Below are 11818 nucleotides of genomic sequence, written 5' to 3' on the forward strand. Positions count from 1 at the left end.
GGGCTGATGCCTGTTGGTCGAGCAGGCAAGGAGTTGCCGTGGCTTTCAGTGGGAGATCCAAGCTGCTCTGGTCAGCACTGCGGTAATGCTGGTGCTGAAACTCCTTGCTTGGGCTCCACATGGGCAGCATGGTTTCCGTCTCTGAGATAGATGAGCTTACTGCTGTTTTGATCTTCTATTGCCCTGCACTGTTGGAGATGAGCTTCAGGCATCAAAGGAAGGCAACTCCTTCATGTTAGTTCTTTCTGACTCCTTAGTTTTGCTTTCAGTAGTTTGACTGGGACACTGACAGCTGTGCGAGCCCCTTGTTTCCTTCCTCAGAGCCTGAGTTCTGTTGGCTTCTTGGGCAAAGTGCAGAGAGCCTGCCACCAACAGTGCTCATGCGTCCCTGGGATGCGCAGACCATGATGTGCTGTGGCTGTGCCCCAGGCCATGCTGGTCGCAGGGGGAACCAAGCAGAGCTGCTGCAGAATGAGAAATAGCTCCTCTGAGCGCTTGTCCTGCTCCCCGGCAGGCTGCCCTCGTGCCTTGCATCACAGCCTCTTCCTCTTCCCCTCCCTGCCCCCCCACCAGGCACAGTTTCTAGTCTGTGGGCTGCATTTGTTTGGTTTTGCATTTTTTCTGGTGGCTTTTATGCTGAAATCTCGGGATTGCTGGTTAGCCGGAGGGTTTCTGGAGCACTGGGGAATTTGTGGGACTTCAGCTTTACAAGGGGAGGAAACGGAGACAGTGAGGAAGAAGGGCATGCTATTGTGAGCTGACAGTCTGCATTCAGACTGTTTTTTATAAATACCAGATAAAACTATTTTCTTGGAAGAAAAATACTGCATAATATACTCCCTCGATGCTTTCCCTGCCTTCTCCCCACACAGGAAATTCATGATTTGATAGACCTATTTTTTCCTCTGGTGATTAGAAACATAGAACAAATAAATACCTTTTAGTCTGTAAAAGCTCAAAGATACTGTTTTTTTTTCTCCTCTAAACCTGATTCCTTAATGCTACTGCTATTGTCATTTCTCTCATTCCTTTCAGCTTCTGTGAAGGTTTCACTTGTCCATAGCGTTTCATGCTACACCATCTAAAAGGTGGTGAACAATGCAGGACTGAACTTCCAGGTATTTCAGAATATGCATTTGTTTTGAATACACTGAAAATATTCATAAGGAAACCTTTCTAGTCTGTCTATCCAACAAAACAAAATCTGAGAATTTTTTAGAGGTTAGTCCTTAAATATGTAAATTGTTGTATCCAGAGGTGCCATGTGTACTACTATTGAAAAGTCAAAAGCAATTTGCAAAGGCCTGTTTCCTGATCAAATACATGAAATGGGTGAAATTTCATGGGCTTTGGATCAAACCAAAAACTTGCATTGCAGATCTGAAAGCAGTCAGTGATTTCAGTGGGATTATTTGTATGAGTGAGGGCTCTCACCTGTGTGTTGCTGTTACTGTCCCCCAGCCAAGGCACAGTGACAGATCACAAAATCATTCCTAATCCTCCTTGGAGAACCAGCCAAATTAGTCTGAGTATCACTATCTGGCCCAAACTGTAGTTTTACTGTAAAAGGGAATTTAAGAACATGTTATGTGAAACTTTCTCTGCCATCAAATAATTCTCTATTAGAAGGTTTGAGAATCTGTTGCTTCCAGTAGAGGTCTGAGAAAAACTAAACACTGCAAGGACATTTACGATTCAGGCTTATTTTGGGAGGGGGACGAGGAAAGGCTTGATAAGTTATGCACTTGACCGCATGTAGTTAAAAATATTATTTGGAATATAAACTTCCTTGTCTGAAGACCAGCTTTATGCACTAAGTCAAAAAGTACAAAAAGCAGTTCTCTTCCTGGCCTCCATAAGTATACCTTAATGCTGCTGAATCCTGGAAATTATGCAGGGCATGCTTTTTAAATGTTGATTTTGACTGCTTGCCTGGGACCAAGTGTAAAGTCTTTCCAAGGAAATACTTAGAAGACTTGCAAAGAAACCCAAAAGCTGCTGCCAAACCTTAGTTTTTAGAAAGGGAGTAGGGGGCAATCTAGACTGTTAAAAACTTCCAGTTGTTTGTAATTAAATCCACTTCTTCTGTGCACAATAAATGTATACTTAGAAAAAGATCATTTTACATAATACTTATGCGGTTTTCTGCTGCTCTTCAGCTGCTAAAAATCAAGCAGTAGGCCTGCTATTTCCCAGCTTCCAGTAACCTTTCCAGGCTGCAACCAGGAACAATGCAGCTGTGCCACCGCAGTGGCATGTGTCTGCTTTACCCAGTGGTGACACGCAAATCGAGCTGGGGAATCCTTTTCTCCTTGTGAACCATCTTTCCCACTTCACTAGCTGAGATTTGTTTTGGACTGACAGGGATGGGAGCGAAGAGGGGATAAAAATATCCCAGCCACACGTCCCTCCTCGCCAGCAGCAGAACCGCTCTGTAGCTTTGGGGGAAGCTCTGGGACTACAGAAACATCTCATCAGACTGCTGGCTTCCTTCAGGGCTGGCAGGAGGCAGGACCACGAAATCCTCCCCGCTCTCCCCACCCTGACTCTGGTCTGCCACAGTTCATTCAAGATTGTTGCATTTCCCTGCTGTCTTTCATCGGGAGGGCTGGAAGTGTGGGGTGGAAACACCAGCAGCTCTTGCTGACAGCTGTCCCTCTTCCCTGGCAGCATTCAGGAGATGCCCCTGAGGTCGAAGTGACTGCCAAACCCATCAGAAGGCCCAGCAAAGATAATACCTAGCTAGCAAAGGAAGAGGCCAGAGCTTGAGTGAGGTTTTGTGTGCCCTTGTGCAGGGAAGGAATGCCACCAGCCCGAGGAAATGCAACGGATTTGTGATGCTTCTCTTTATGGCCTGGAGAAATGATTTGGTTGAAACTCCAGAGTAGTTTGGCTTATGCCTTTTGTTGGTACTGAAGTCACATCCAGGCTTGTTATTGTTGGTTAGCGCCGAACATCAAATTCTGTGTGTGTACACATCTGTTACGGCTGCAAAAGTGCTATTGCATCTTTCAGCATAGGCGCCTGTTTCACAGAGTGCCAAAAACCCTCTGATTTTTCACCATTAATGAAGATGCATGTAAAACTAGGTCTTCTCCCTTTGCTCTTCATACTGTGCGTTACATGCACAGATGTGCAACCCTAATGACAAGTTTGTGTGTTTACCCAGGAGATTAATTTTGTATTTACCTTTATCAAGGAAGGGATTTTTTTTTTTACTAGGATGGTGTGAAAAAAATTGTCACTTAACCAGGTAGGTTGCACAAATGTTTGGGTGTTGGGAGCAGTGAAACAACAGATACATGGCATGGAAAAAGCAGAAGAGCAGCTGAGCGGTATTATCTAATAAATGACATAAGAAAACCCGCGAAGCCCTGCAGAGCAGATTTGTTAGGATTTGAGGTGAAAATCCCTGTTGGTTGCTGAGATTATCCCCCAGCATATGGCAGGGAATGTCACAGAGGCATAGAATTAGCTGCTAATGATCTAGACACCTCTTGAAAACAGATGTCTGTAGTAGTCATAACTATGTGTCATTTAATTCAGCTGAAATCTGGATAACTCAGCAGGCTCCGTGTGCTATTCGAATACTTGGTATCTCTGTTTCCCACTGAGCTCACCCGGTACAGACCATCTTTTTCTTAGGAATACTGCTGAATTAAATCCATTTGAAGTTGGAACCCCAAAGTTGGGAAGTCACGGTAAGAAAGGTGACGTTAAACAGCATTAACCAAGAATCTGAGAGGCAGCCTGGGGTGCTACAGTCATCTTTTCAGGCAATCCCATGCGTCTCCTTTGCAACACAACAATATCCTGCTGCTGTTGCTTAAGGATGGGCAGTATTTGTGTGCGGTTTCTTTACAGAGGATGTTTTACTGGTAAACTTCTTGAGGATCATCCAGACTGGGGGTAAGGGGGAACGGGACATGACACCAATATACTATGAAGCACCCTTCAACCGTCATCTCACACCACGTAGGTATCTTACGTCTTTAACATCTTGCTTGGTCAGATTCTTGTATGAAACTGATCTGCCAACTGAAGCCACTTGCAGTGAAGTAAGTGGTTTCATAACAAAACTGACACCATGTCAGAGGAATCCAAGTGAGAATGAATCATCATGAGGAAGGGTTGGTGAGTATTGGGTCTACTCAGAATTAATAAGGCAGTCTGTCTTGTGAACTTTCTCTGGATCACACACCAACGAGGAAGTAAATTCCCTGACTGATGATGCTGCAGTTAAGAAGTTTGCTTGTGGGTTTAAATGCGAAGGGAGGCAGAGGAGCAGTGTGTTGGTGGTGCTTATTTCTTAGCTGATGCCTGGCCCATACACACGCATATGTGTTCGTGTTGTCACACATTGTTGTGGCTGTGGAGGAACGCAGAAGATATGAGAAAGCAATGTATGAGTGGAATGCCTTATCCTTAATGCCGCCTACATTAATACCAAACTATGATTTGGGTTTTTACATGTATAGTGTTAGAGAATTCAACACAGTGGTCCTAAGAGGAACAGTTACTTGACCAAACTGAGGCTCATACATTGTTGTGTCATAGCCTTAAGACTTCTTTAAATGGACTAACACTGACGTGCCAGTGTCCATGGGAGGGCACGACCACATTGCCTGTTTCCAATCGGGGGTTTTGGTACATACACCCTTACTCACCAGGATTTTGAGCTGTTCTTTATAAATACCTTACTTGCCCTCTCCAGTGTATAAAGCATTCAAGTTTCTTCTACCTTAGGGATGTAGTTTCCCCTGGGTTCTCTTTGGGGTCTGCTTACGTAGTCTTAAGCACGTGCACAATCCGCTCTGATAACACTCTTGCTCTCCTTACATTACTTTAAGAGACCCTAGGAAGCATAACTTAGCACATCACTTCCTTACCTCAATTTGCCATTATTGGAAAACATTTTACTACATTTGGAAGGCGTTATTGCTCCTGGTGGGGGGGAAGTTTATGTTCACTTAGTTCGGATCATCTGTTCTCCACCCAGCTCTTCATGTTAAAACTTCTTTTTGGACTTCATCTTTTACAGTAAAAGCAAGACCTTGATCTCGACCTTTCTTTGTAAGTCAGATCCTTTTGACCTGGCGTCACTTGTGTTACAAGGCTTCACATGCTGCAGTACAATAATATTTTTCTTGTGGTGCAGTGATCAGTGCTGTAGACACTGTGCCAGATGAGGTCATTTTTCTCTAAATTAGCAACTGTCTTAACGTATATTTTCTGTGGCTTCTAAGCAATTTAGCAGTACTTGAAAGAAAATGTAATTCTGAGAGGCTTCAAGACCAACTTTCAGTGGGCTGCCAGAAACTTCTTTTTATTAATTAAATTTACTTGGGCAGACAAAACAAATTTGTTAGTATATGACATTTGCATTTGGAAGTTGTATCTTTAGAAACTGCAGTACCTTTCTCACAGAATAGCTTTCACACAGGCTTATTTATTAATGTTGGGCTTAAACTGTGGCAAATGTTGAAATATTTCATCACATCGAGCAGAAAGCCCAGTTCTCTGCCACTGTAGATACCTCAGTATATTGTCCTTTCTCATAAGGTGTCACCTGAAATGGCCTGTGGTTCTGAATTTATGCTTAAGCTGAAGGAAGCTGCCTCTAAAGAGCCTGGAGTTTATGGGAACTCCCCATGGGATAAGGATACAGTTCTCAGTACAGATGGTTTTGCTTGAGTGGCAAGAAAAATAATATCAGACTGTTACATTGAGGAAAAAAAACATAGATGTTGGTCACTTCAAGAAAAGTGAAAATTAGTCTTGTACCACCAGCAGTCAGTGTGGAGCCTAGATGTAGCTCCTTCATTTTTATTTTTTCTATCCCAGGCTTCTAAACATCTGTGGCTCTGATTTACAATCATTCTATGCAAATTAGTGGCTTTTTTGTTATCAAATTGCTATTTTGGTAATCCACATGATGATATTGTATTTTCAGCTCTAGAAAGCTCCTGTTTTGTTCTCAGAATGTCAGTTTCCAAGTAGTTGGACTTAATTTATTCCAGAGGAATTCTAAAACGTTGAATGGTTGTTCATGTAATGCTACTGGCATGGGCAACAGCAACTATTAAACATGAACCTGGGTTGTTTCAAAGTCTTTTAAGACTGTGGGATCTGTCTGCTCAGCTTTTAAGGCTGAGTTTACAGTTTGGTCCCATGTTCTTCTCATAGCTCTTTTTTTTTTTATATAGTGTCTGCTTTCTAGGATGGGCAGCTATTGCCTGGTTCATGATTACAGTGTTTTGGTGAATAGCCTAGTATAGGGCAGCATGCACCAGCTCAAAAATGACAGCAAAAGACCTGGATAAGGCACTGGGTGAGATCTGATTCTGAGCAAGAATAGGTCTTTGTGCCTGTGCTGAGCATGTTTTGTGTTGGAGCACAGACATGTCCTATCCTCATGTTAGTGTGGGGCTGCGAGCTGCTGCTGGAGCCGTCGTGTCCCTTGAGGGAGGGGGCTGCTTCTGTGCCTGTGACTTTGGGGTGGGAGGGATGCCCATGGGAACACGCCAGCGGTACATGGATGTTTGCTGTCTGTGGGGCAGTTGGCTTCGTTTGAAGATAATTTTTCAATGGAAAATAACTGACTGAACCTACCACAGTAGTGAACTAAATGTGGTGTAAAGTTTGCATTTACATTTTTTTTATAGCTCACAGGGTCTAATCTTAAAGATTTTTTAATAGGTGCCAAATGTTCTCAATAACTGTCAAAGTAGATTATAGATGAGTTTGGTTCTCTTTTTTGTTGTTGTTGTGCTTTTTTTTTTTTCTCTTTCTGCATGGAGCAGGAAACATGAGGCATCTTATTGGAATTGTTCCTAGAAAGTTTGAGCTTGGATACACAAGGTTTTCGTATGTATTGGTAAAACACGAAGTCTGAAGCTCGGCAAATGAATATACTGCCCATTTACAGAAGATTCCAGCCATGCTGGTTCAGCAGGAAACGACAGAGATTGAAAGATTTCCACCCCCGCCAAGCGGAGATCTCGCAGTATGCACATTGCTGATCCCAGGGAGCAACCTGGCTGTCGGTCTGCCTGCCGAGTCAGGGAGGTGGCACAGCATCAGGTTGCTCCGAGCCTTCCCATGGCTTCAATGAGCCAAAACTCAGGTATAAAATGTGGTCTTCTGGCTTCCAGAGATCAATTCCTTGTCACAGCTAGAGGAGCTGTTAAAATTGGATATGTGCTGTTTGTTGTTCCTGATTTTTTTTAAAGCTTAACTCATAACTAATCACAGAACGATAGAGAAGAAAGGATTAATTCATCATCTTTGCAGATAAAGAGTACTTTTCTCAGTTACTTTGTACTCTACTTTTTGTTGGCTTATCTTTTGTTGACAACTGTGGATTTATAGGTCAGCTTTCTTGGATTGCTTTCCCTTTGACTTTGTCCTGCCTTTTTACAATTGCAGATGATTTTTGACGTGTAATTAGTAGTCCTTATTTGAATGCATTTTTATAGGACTGATGCTAAAGTCATCTCTAAGCTCTGGCAAGCTAGTCTGTATACTTTAGGATATGTTGCCAAGCACACCTGCTTTGCTATATTTCTGCTTGCTTAAAATTATAGCCTGACACTTTCTAAAACACCAGTAAGGATGTAATATTAAATGTAATATTAAATTCTTAAGGACACAGACAACTGTTGAATAAAATGATGGAGAAATATAGTACTGCAGGAATAGTATTATTATATTATGTTATATTATGAACTATCTTTTTAATCTTCAGTGTTTCCTTTCACTCCTTTTCTGTTAAGCAGTCAGTATTAAAAAGAAACTCCAATGTAGCATAGTCTGGTTTCTCTCTTCCCCTTCAAAATATCTATATATTACTTGAGAAAAAGCACGTGATGCTTTAAAATCCTGCAATGAAAACTATTGAGCATATCGGCCAAAATTGAGGAAGAGCTAAATATGGAAGTGCTGTGATTAAAAACAGGGATATTATCAAATGCAGCGCTGCACTGGCTGAACTTCTGAACAAAATGCCGTTTTCGGGCTGACAGTGTGTAACTTCAGTCAAAAGACTGTTCCTGTTTCTTGTCTGTTTTGTATTGGAGCAGGGTTAAAAAATGGGGAACAAATTTTATGAGTTCAGAAAGAACTGAAACATGACTAACCGTGGAGCATGTATGTGTCTGTGATGCTCCCTTGGGGTGGAACTGTATGGCTGGATCTCGGATCTGGCACTGAGCATTCCAAACTACACAGCAGCAGCCTGCAGGACCTGCAAGAAGGAAGGTGGGAAGGATGCAGTGGAGGAGGTAACAGGTGGAAGGTGAGGGAGGGATGGGGGTTTCTCTGAGGACCAAGAAGTCTTCAAGGAGGATGCTTCTAAAGGCCAAGGAAACCAGAGCAAAAAGTGGTGTAATCACCCTGCCCATAAGGGACTACAGCAACCCATGTCTGTCCTTTGAGACAAGGCGATGCTTGAATCTTCATCCCTTTTTTTTTTTTTTTTTTTTTAAGTTTCTAGAAGACATTTTCACACTTCCAACACTTCACACAGAGCAAGTTTGTTATATGGAGGAAAAAATCTGAATTAAACTGTTTTCTTGTCCTCTTCCTCCCCTGTCCCCCTTTATCACTTTGTGTGAATATTAGGAAGGACAACAAGGTGCTAACCTTGAATGTTTAATGTTAGGACTAACTTCTGCTCCTTGTTTACCAAAATAGCAGGGCCACTGTGTAACAGCAAAAATATACGTGTCAACATGGGTGAGTGATATTTTAACAGAAGACTTCAACTCATATCACCAAGTGTAGGATTTTAGGGTGAGTTAAATTTATTGCAGGAGCGCCCTCAAGTGCTACTACAATTTAAAGGTCTGCTGGTCTCTCCCACAGGACACCACTGGGGGTTTATTAGCTGGGGCTTGATTCTTTAGCATGTTTAGCCCTGTAAGAGTATGTGCATTGTTATAGTGTAATTTTTAGCGCTCACCAAAATCTGTGAGATCATTTTAATAACAGCATGGAGTGAAGTGTGCTGGTTCTGGAGCTTCTATTTAAACTGCTCTGTGGTAAGGAAGGTTTTGTCAGGACCAGTTCGGTGGAAGCAGTGGGTGGAGGAGCTTTCTGCAGTCAGTGTAGCGAAGGCCATGTCCTGCAGGATGCTGGTTTGTAGTTTAGGATGCTAAATGTCAGCAGAGCCAAGTGCATACATACCTTTATAAACTGTTCTTCAACTCCCATGGCCCATTAGCATAGGCTGTAGATGTAATAGAGTGGAGTCCTTTCCAGTGTGACTCGTTACCTTCACAAGGAGTCTGGATTTAGATGTGGAGTTCACTGTCCTAAGGTTCTGGCATAACCTTCTCTGGTAGATGGTGGACTTCCAACAGAAGTGCTATTTGCAGTGGTGTAGAACTGTATGAACGTAACTGAGGCTGTATTACTGTTGGGCAAGGACCCCTAGCCCTTCTTACTGGCCTGCAGCTTTCTTTGCAGGCAGAATTCCTCGACGTGGCTGCAGTGGGGAGCCCTGGTAACAACCTCGCTCTTCACCTTCTCGGCAGTAAAGCTGCAGTCGTTTCCAAAACTGCAGCATCTGTTTCAGCTGGCTGACAGTGCTGGCTGTGTGATTTCTGTCCCTCTCCAGAATCCCTTTCTTGTTGAGCTCTCTGCCTCTTGTCTCCCAGCACGTATGATCAAAGCAGGTCAAGTCATCTTTGTTCAAAAGCAAAGGCAGAATTGCTGAGTGATGCCAGGGTGTCTGAGGAAGCAAATTTAGCTTGAGAGAATGATTCCACAGGGGTAGTACAATCATAGTGCCTAATAATTACCCAGATCCACAAAACGAACATTTGAGGCCTTGCTGAGAGCAGAAGACATTGCTTATAATACTCCCACTGCAAAAATAATGCCCTTTCCTCCTAATTCTTAAGGAGTATTTTTGTAAAGATTCTTCGAAGAGTCTATTTTATTCCTTGTGTGTACTATTCAAATCTGTATTTCATGGTGTCCTTTTGTGTGGGTTTCTCCAGATCCAGAGGGAACAGTGATTGCAATAGTGATAGCAATCTGTGGAATGAAGAATTGCAACATTTAGGCCATATCCACTCTTAATATTTGAGTCCTGAATGAGCATTTCTAGAGAAAAGGAAGAAAATAAGAGGTCAGAGGGAAGAGAATGTGGAAATCATTCAATTATTTGACTTAAGAGGAAAAATAGTGACACATTTCAAAAATAACTATTGACCTTTTATATTTGTTTATGGGGAGATCCAGTAGCCCAGGAACACCAGGGCTTTGTTTTTTTGTTTTTTTTTTTCTGGGCATTTAAACAAGGAAGTTTTAAAGCCTTTGTCCGAAGCGCTGCTCTCAGCTACACATGTGCAATTTCACACCGCTCCATTGTTAGGTGACCTCGGGCTGGTTTTGATTTGCACAAAGGAATGACTGCTTTTTTCTTCCTGGAAGCTTCACCACCCCAGAGCAGTGCTGGGAAGGGCTGAGTTATTTGATTCAGTCCCTGTTACGGCTGTCTTGGTTCCATATACCTGGCATCCTTAACGCTGCCCTGTAATCCTCCATCACAGCTAGAGATGTCAGATTTCTGTCACTTCTGAAAGTGAGGGCCCGAGTCCCATCTTAGCAGGGGACACTGGCATGTAACATCTGCAAGGAGCAATAAATAGCAAATGCAAAGGGGCACTCCTAGGACGAGAGCATTAGTAGAAAGAGGAAAGTGCAGGGCAGTAATAGTCTCCAGGAACATCCTCTAGTGTGGATAAATAAAAGCTGTTACACTGTGTATTTTCCCAGGAGATACCTGCACTCCATTTTCTCCTCCCCTTTCCTTGTGTCAGGCCATAGTTGGGTATTCGTGAGATGGTGACTGAGGAGATCTCAGCAACACAACAACCCTCTTACATGCTTTACCCCAAGCCAGGTGTTCCTGGCACCAGCATGGCCATCAGACCTGTGTCAGAGCCAGCATAGCTGCAGAGGACATCACCACAGCCATCACACCCTGCGTTACAGGGACTGCTTGCAGTACTGCTTTGTTCTCTGTGCACCTACCCTGCTGTGGCCCTCCAAAGAAAAAAAAAAAGGTGGGGGGGGGCATTTCTACTTGTTGAATAGGTGGCAGACCTCCAATGGGATTATGGCCAGGGAGTTTGATTTTGTAAACAGAAGAGGGGGCCAAAGCTGCAAGGACTGGGAGTGGGTGTCAGCTTCAGAATGGAAGATCGTGAGAGGGGAAAGGTGCCAGGGAGGGGAAGGGGCAGGAAAAGGGCTGGTGGTGTTTGCAAGCTGCAGGAGTGCGGGGGGCTGCAGCCGCTGGGGCGGGGACCTGTGGATTCAGCACCTTGTCAGCAAAATAACCCTTGCAGTTGCACTCGGAAGAAGGATGTCCGATGCTGACGAAGGCAGCAGTACACGTGGATGTGAGCGTGTACGTGGTGTAGTCACAGAGGGGAAATGCAGCCTGAAAGCTCCAGCACAGACGAGATGTCAGGTGGTGTGGTTTCCCATAGAGAAACCAAAACCAAGAAGAGCAGCAGAAAAGCAACTGAAATAGGGCTGTAAAGAATAAATGTAGGTAAGGATGTTGCCAGCTCAATTCCATTTCAATTTCAATTGTTCTAGTCAATTCATCTCTGGGTCCCACCATGATTCTTACGTTTTTCCTCGGAGCTGCAATTCATGGCATGCTGCACTGAACTCTTGCTGTTGTTCCAAACAGTGTTCCTTGGCTCTAAAGAGAAACTGAGGTACTGAGAAACATCTAAAGTACCTGAAAGACTCATAACTGGAAGGTATATTTTGCTTTTAGGTCCCATAACTTTGGGAG

At 43.4% G+C, this 11818-nt stretch overlaps 1 protein-coding gene across 1 annotated transcript in view; it reads left to right on the top strand.

Annotated features, from left to right (window-relative positions):
• GNAS (GNAS complex locus) overlaps positions 1-11818 on the top strand; it is a 150215-nt gene that overhangs the window by 10945 nt on the left and 127452 nt on the right. The window lies entirely within an intron of this gene.

Source organism: Anas platyrhynchos, chromosome 21 (assembly GCF_047663525.1).
Source record: "Anas platyrhynchos isolate ZD024472 breed Pekin duck chromosome 21, IASCAAS_PekinDuck_T2T, whole genome shotgun sequence".
NCBI classification, from domain to species: domain Eukaryota; kingdom Metazoa; phylum Chordata; class Aves; order Anseriformes; family Anatidae; genus Anas; species Anas platyrhynchos.